We start from the raw sequence: 7,473 nt of genomic DNA, 5'->3' as shown, positions 1-7,473 counted from the left end.
CCGAAGTCACTAGTTGAAGTCAATTCAATAGCAGTTAACAAATTGTTGGCGAAGAGAAGGGTGAATAGGGAGAGTTTGCGGTTAATGCGAGGGGGTTGACAGGGAAATGTATAATACGTTGTTACCCCATCTACCCCAGATTCATCCCTTCCATGAGCAGTAATTTTCTCTCGAAACCCCGATATTGGGATGAACTATCTCATAATTAAAATTACCCTACTGGCGACCAACTCAATCTAAATGCACTTGAATCTATATCTTTAGTATTGTTCATTTATTTCTTTTTTTTAACAATTAAGGGTCTTTTATATATGAAATCAAAATAAATTATTTTTAAACTTATTGTATTGTTATTTAGGAAGTAGATTTTCTCTGTTAAAAATATAAGGAAATATTAAAAGTTATAATTTTGATTAAAATAATATTAATTATATAAATAATATAATGGTAAAAAAATATTAATTACGATAACGAGTTTTATCCTTTTTCTTGAGAGACTTTGATTTTTAATTTTAATTTTTGTACACGAAATAATTCTAAATATTTTTTATATTAATTTTTTAAGTTAACATTTGTATATTATTACATTTTATATCGCTAGAAATAAATGAGCAGTATTAGAATAAATAAAAAGATTATATATTAGAAATATTTTGATAATTTACGTGTAAATAAATTTATAATGATTAAATAATTCAAAGCCTTAACAATTAGAATTAAGAAGCATTAATATTAAATAAAGAGAGAATACTTATTTTTGAAATTACACACATTTGTACTAAAGAAATAAAATTAAAATTTGCGTTATTTAAATCCTTATGGAAGTCATTGAAAATAAAATCGCACTCGATTCACTAACTACGATATTGAGAACAAAAGGGCCAATATTGATACTAATATTGATACAAACGTACTACATATGACAAGAGGCTGTGTAGCCAATAGTAGAAGTTCGCGGTAAAAGCGACTCTTCAGTCGCGTGGATATTAAACTTTGAAGATGTCACTCGTCGACCATATCTCACGGGGATGCCTGACTCAGCTATTATCACTCTACTACTTAATAACTTTGGAGGGAACAGATAAAATGCTGCTAAACACCATGGATATGTCGTGTGCGAACACGTTACATCATTACTAGCGATGGGATTAAGTTACATCATTACTAGCAATGGGATTAAATAATTAAGTAACCTATTTACAAGTTGGTTCGAATTTGTTTGCATGATTTTCACATAAAAACTCTATATAATTATTTAAAAAAAAGAACAAGTACTTTCAAGACTCGAATCTGGATAAATTATAAATAATAATTATTAATAAAAAAAAATATATATATATATATATATTTTTTTTTATTTTGACGTCAAAATAATGTACACTTGCTACTTGGGATAATTAATATTTATATTAATATTAATAATTAAAAAATATTTATATTTTTATTAATATTTATATTATATAAAATTATATAAATTAATAAATATAAATTAACAAAAGATTTATAATTTATAATTATAGATAAAGATTTAAAATAGATTATAGTATTATAAATAGATTTTATCTTTGAGTTTGCATACTTGTAAAAGATTTTTTACAATATAAAGTATTTATATTAAATATATACTATTTCGAAAAGTGTAGGTATTCAATCTAAAATTTGAATATAATTGTTCCAGATTCGATTACTTTACAATGCAATATATATTAAATATTTTTTATGAGTATTATTTGAATCTTTTTTAAAAAAATTCGATTCGGATTTTTAAGTACATATTGAATTTGATTCTAATCATTACCTTAGCTAATCAAAAATTAGATAAAGAAAATCCTGATGTATCGCTCACGATGAATGGGATGTTTTGATTGTATAGTAAAATGTACCACAAAATAGCGAAAAATCTCCAATCTGAAATTTTTAATAAGTAATATATAAAAATGTTTGAAATAAAAAAAATATATACATATATATACATATAAATTATATACAATCAAATATATATATATATAAATTTAAATGTCTGCTTATTATTTTTATAAACTTTGTCAAATATTTAGAGTGTATTAAATATATTATATATACCATTTAAAGAAATATTTTATCCAATAATTTAAATTTTCCTAAATATTTCTTCTTTTGTATCATTCATTTTTTTTTAATTATTAAAGAATGAATTGATGAAAAATATTTTCATCGATTTTTGTATAAGTCCTATAACGTTTTTTTGAAATAAAAAAACTGTTATAGGACTCTGAAGTTTTTTTTTACTTTGAAATTTTTTTGACGTTTGGCACTATTTATGAATCGCTTTAAGTTATGAACGAGAATCATTTTTTATTATAAAAATTTTATGACTATTATTATAAATTTTTTTTATAAGTCTTATAACATTTTTTTATTTAAAAAAATCTATTTTTTATTTAAAAAATGACCTTTGTCCCGAAAAATAGTTTGATGTCACGGCTCTGACTCGTCCCGCCAAAAGATTGCGTGACGTCATGGCTCCGACTCGAGCCACCGAAAATTTGCAAAAATTCCGAAATTCCGAAAATTCCGGAAAAAGGAATTCGGAATAAAATCGAAATGTGAGTCGAATTATTTGTTTTATTATTTATTGATGCAGCGATAAAGAATTTAATATCGCACGTTTACATATATTGTGTATATATTCTTGTGCGTAAAACACGAATCTGTCAATTAAAATTCGAGAAAGATTTTTGATATAAATCGTATAAAAGTTTCTATTTAATAAATAATTTTTTTTAGAATTTAAAAAATTATTCTTTATTTAATGTATCTACTTATTATTATATGCATCGAACATAAAATTCGGCGCGTATAATAATATTTTTTTTGCATAATAATAAATTTGTGTAATAAATATTTTTTTAAAATATTAATTATTTTAGCGGCTTGTAATGTCGATTTTTTATTTCAATCTTACAGATGATGCAACTTTAACAATTTCGCTGTTATATTCATCGGTGTCGGTGAGTGATATTTAATTAATTTTCGTTCAACAAAAAGTACCAGATTGAAAAAACGGATTCTTAACGAACATATAAAATAGGTAATTTCTTTATTCTAAAAATTTGTGCGAAAGTTCCTAGCTTAAGTGAAATAAAAGGAATCTTTATATCGTATCACCATATATTCTTGAATGGCGATATACTCGATCGCGTAGCAGAGGGGTTGGGCAACGAATTGTTTAAAACTACCCCGAGACACACTTTTACATCGGTGCAGTTTTAGATCTGGTAGTTTAAAAAGAAGAACGGTTATAGATATGGAGAGAATCTCTCCCCGGGGATTTGTATCCATCTATGTGGCATCTGTATTATGACGAAGGTGGAGAAGGGTGACGCATTTCGCGGCACATTGAGTCCACAGACTTTAAAATAGCCCCGAAACCGAATCTCCGAGTCGTATATATCTGAAAAAAATCCGATACTCATATGACCCTTCTGTCAGATGCTCTTATACCATGTAATAGATGCATTAACATCGTAAATTCAATAATCGATATATTCAATATATGTTGAAAAAATATATATTATCAGATATTACGTCGGCATGGTTGATAAATAAATTTTTTAAATTGATCAGGAAATATTGTTTTTATTTTTTTGTTATATATTTTAATTGCTTTTTCTACAGCTTAGTTACAAAAAAGTCTTATACTTTTTAGTAGGTATGTCATAACTCAATGAATCAATCTTAATATTTTTATTTAAAAATTTCGATTATTCTTCTCTGAGTATATTATTAAAATTAAAATTGTAAATAACACTTTATTTTATGAAATTTAAAAAATAATCTGTAAAAAAGATTCGTGAAAATAATGTGATTATCTTTGTCATTTTAATTTTAGTCAGTATAGAGATATGGCAAGATTTGCGAGAGATATAAGTTCATTTAATTTTTTTTATTAGTTTAATTTTCAATTTAACATATTTTTATACAAAATTAAGAAAAGAATTTATTATGACTAAAACAGTTAAAATACTTTATTATATCCTTCACAAATCTTGCAATATACTGACGAAAATTAAAATGACAAAGATGATCACATTATTTTCATGAATCTTTTTTACAGATTATTTTCTATCATAAAATTCAGTATTTTATTATTCATGATCTTTTTATCATAAAATAATGTTTTTATTATTCAAGATTATTTTAATTTTTTTAATCATTAATAAATTCTTTTCTTAATTTTGCGATTAACATATTTTTATATACAAAGTTTTATGTAAAAATATGTTAAATATGTAAAATTTTTATATAAAAATATGTTAAACTCCAAATTAAGAAAAGAATTTATTAATAATTAAAAAAATTAAAATAATTGTGAATAATAAAATATTTTAACATATTTTATACAAAATATGTTAAACTCATAATTAAGAGAATTTATTAATGACTAAAAAAATTAAAAAATTTTTAGTGTTATAAAAAAAGAGAAAATTTTACAAAATCATATTTTATGATATTAGAATAAAAAATTTTTATATGCATAAACAATTCTGATATATCTGGAAAAAATGATTTGAGAAGAAGTTGATGTTCCTAGAAATAAACCCTGATATCCGTGTAGGCAAATGAATATCACGTGTTGACGTCCTCGAAATTAAGTCTTGAAAGAAAGAAATGCGTTCCATCCCGACATGGATTGCTCCGTCTTAATCGAACGTTCTCACTCGATGTGACATTCGCGCAGACGAGGCCCCCTTCGATTGCGTATACCTCGACGATAAAACCTCCTTTGCGTGGATTAGTTCGCTCAATCAGGAAATATACTCAGGGGCCCCCATAAAGTCTCTTCTCCCAGCGCGTGCAACCCCTATATGTATATACATATATAGTTGCTATATACCGCTCCGTCCTTCTTTCCATATATACCTCCCTTTTTTCGTTTATCGAAACTACATAACTAGAACACATGCCCATAACGTTTTCACATGATAATCATTTTAACATTTTAATTCAATATACCCAAATATACCCTTATATTTAAAAATTAAGAATTAAAAAATTGTTCTTAAATTAAAACTTATAATTTAAAGATTTCTTAAAATTATAATGAAAATAAAATAAATGATTGAAAAGAAATTTGCATATGACGGAAATAAATTTCTTTTCAATAATTCATTTCATTATTATAAATTTAGGAAATCTTTAAATTATTAGTTTTAATTTAAGAACAATTTTTTAATTCTTAATTTTAAAATATTTGAGTATAATAAAGTTGAAGATGAATATTGAATTAAAAATAAGAAATTACATAGCGAAAATATTAATGAGTCGCAGCCATTTCTCGCGGAATAAACATTTTTTTATATTTCTACATATGTATATAAATATATTTTATTTAACAAATATTTTCAATATTTATTATATATATTTTATTTTCACATATAATTATTATTAATATTTTTTAATAAGATATAATTATATATATATGTATAAATAAAGAATTTTTTATTCCCCAATAAAAGAGTAATGCTAAAAGGATTTGAGTAACTAAAAATTAGAATTAAATGATTAAACAATGATAAATTATTAAATTAAGGCCATGTGTAACGAGCAATACGAAATTATTTTATTATTTAGAAGAAAATTCTTAATTTGACATAATAATTACACAAACGTTTCGAGCTCTACTTGCTCCTCTTCAGTGCGCAAAAAAATAATGATAATAAATACCCATAATAAATAAATACATACATAAAGTTCTAATAAAAAATCCGCAATACATAGTCAATATAAGTTATATAGTTAAGTCATAGTTAAAACGCAAAATATATTTACAATGAATTGAAACCATTAAAATAGTTCAACAAAGTAAGAACCCAATTAGAAGCAGAATGATTCGTCCGGTTATTCATAAAATATTTTAGAATTATTAATAAAAACTCGGAGTGACACTTATACATTGCTCCAAACGAACCACTTATCGTTATTTGACGAAAGTCCCTCGATCTGGCAATGATTATGTCCATCCTCTCCAAATTATTTGATATTTGTTAACTGAATTTAGAGAATTTCTTCAATTGTAAAATAGGATTCCACTAATGTGTATGTAAAAAAAGATTAAAAATTACAAATTAAACTAAATACTAAAATATTGAACCTTTATGCTTACAAATTGTTCCGAATAACTTGAGATGACGATGCTTCTAATTGTTGTTGGCCTTATTGTTAGTACTTGACTGTTGTCTAGTCTTTTAAAAAGTCGAATAAATAGGTGTCAGATCTCACAAAATAAACATTTACATAAGTCTAAAAATTCGATATTTCTTCTAGAATGTCGAAATACGCGTTGTTAAGCAATTCGGTGTCTGTGTTATTATTTATACCATGCCTTTGTTCCTTGATGTGTATCATTTCCGAGATAAGTCTTTTATAATAATTAGATTCACAATAATTCCTACCAATGTCACTAATCTATTACAATTTGGAAGTAAATTCGGCCTGCCGTTTAAGAATGACAAAAAGTTGGCCATACACGAGTTTATCAAAGATATAGAAGGGAATTCCACTAGTTCTAACATGAAAAATTTAAATACATTACGTAACAATCTGGTTCCACAACTTTCCTATTTTTTACACGGCAAAACTAGGTTTAATTCAACTCATGAAGATTTGATTAGTATGCATAGATATACAAGGAGGTTTTGCCATGATAATCCGGATATTCTTTTTACAAGGGCTGATAAGGGCAACGTAACAGTCGCGATGACAAAAGAATATTACACGAATAAGATGGAAGGTTTACTTGAAGATAATAACACCTATTCTATCATAAAAAAGAACCCATCCTCCAAAATAGAAAAGGAACTAAACGATATTCTTAAGAAATGGCAAAAAAAAGAGTACATTTCTAATAAAGAATATTACTCACTACGTTCCAGCGACTCCCTTCTTCCAAAATGTTATGGTCTCCCAAAAATACACAAGGAGAATACTCCATTTAGATTAATTGTGTCATCGATTAATACCACGCTTTACTCGATAGCCACATTTTTACATAAAATCATTTCAAATAGTATTCCTACGGGAAAAAGTAATGTAAATAATAGTTTTGAACTTTACAGCAAGCTAGAGGGTAGGAAAATTGGTGCGGAAGATATTCTAATATCATTAGACGTGGTTTCACTATTTACTAACATTCCGATAGATCTTGCAATAGAAAGTGTGAGCAATAGATGGAATTATATCAATACACATACATTAATTCCAAAAAATGAATTCATTTCCATGGTTAAATTTATATTGTCGTCAACATACTTCACATTCAATGACATTGTATACAAGCAAGTTTATGGCACACCTATGGGTTCCCCGTTGTCGCCAATAATTGCTAATATTGTTATGCAAGATCTTGAAGAATCAATAATTAATGAATTGGACATTGGTATTGGAATATATTATAGATATGTAGACGACATTATTATGGTGGCACCAAAGAAT

At 25.8% G+C, this 7,473-nt stretch overlaps 1 long non-coding RNA gene across 1 annotated transcript; it reads right to left on the bottom strand.

Moving 5' to 3' along the window:
• Window positions 1-5,580: 5,580 nt before the first annotated feature.
• Window positions 5,581-6,405, bottom strand: LOC146721100 (uncharacterized). The gene is made up of 2 exons (XR_014925796.1): window positions 6,146-6,405; window positions 5,581-6,030 (listed from the first exon to the last, which is right to left on the bottom strand). It is a non-coding gene; the product is annotated as an uncharacterized LOC146721100 (long non-coding RNA).
• Between the last annotated feature and the right edge of the window lie 1,068 nt (window positions 6,406-7,473).

The sequence above is a fragment of the Nylanderia fulva genome, unplaced genomic scaffold, assembly GCF_048542155.1.
Source record: "Nylanderia fulva isolate GAGA-0341 unplaced genomic scaffold, ASM4854215v1 Scaffold55, whole genome shotgun sequence".
Taxonomy (NCBI): domain Eukaryota; kingdom Metazoa; phylum Arthropoda; class Insecta; order Hymenoptera; family Formicidae; genus Nylanderia; species Nylanderia fulva.
Note: the sequence above shows the minus strand (reverse complement) of the source record. Positions and strands in the feature narration are given on the sequence as shown.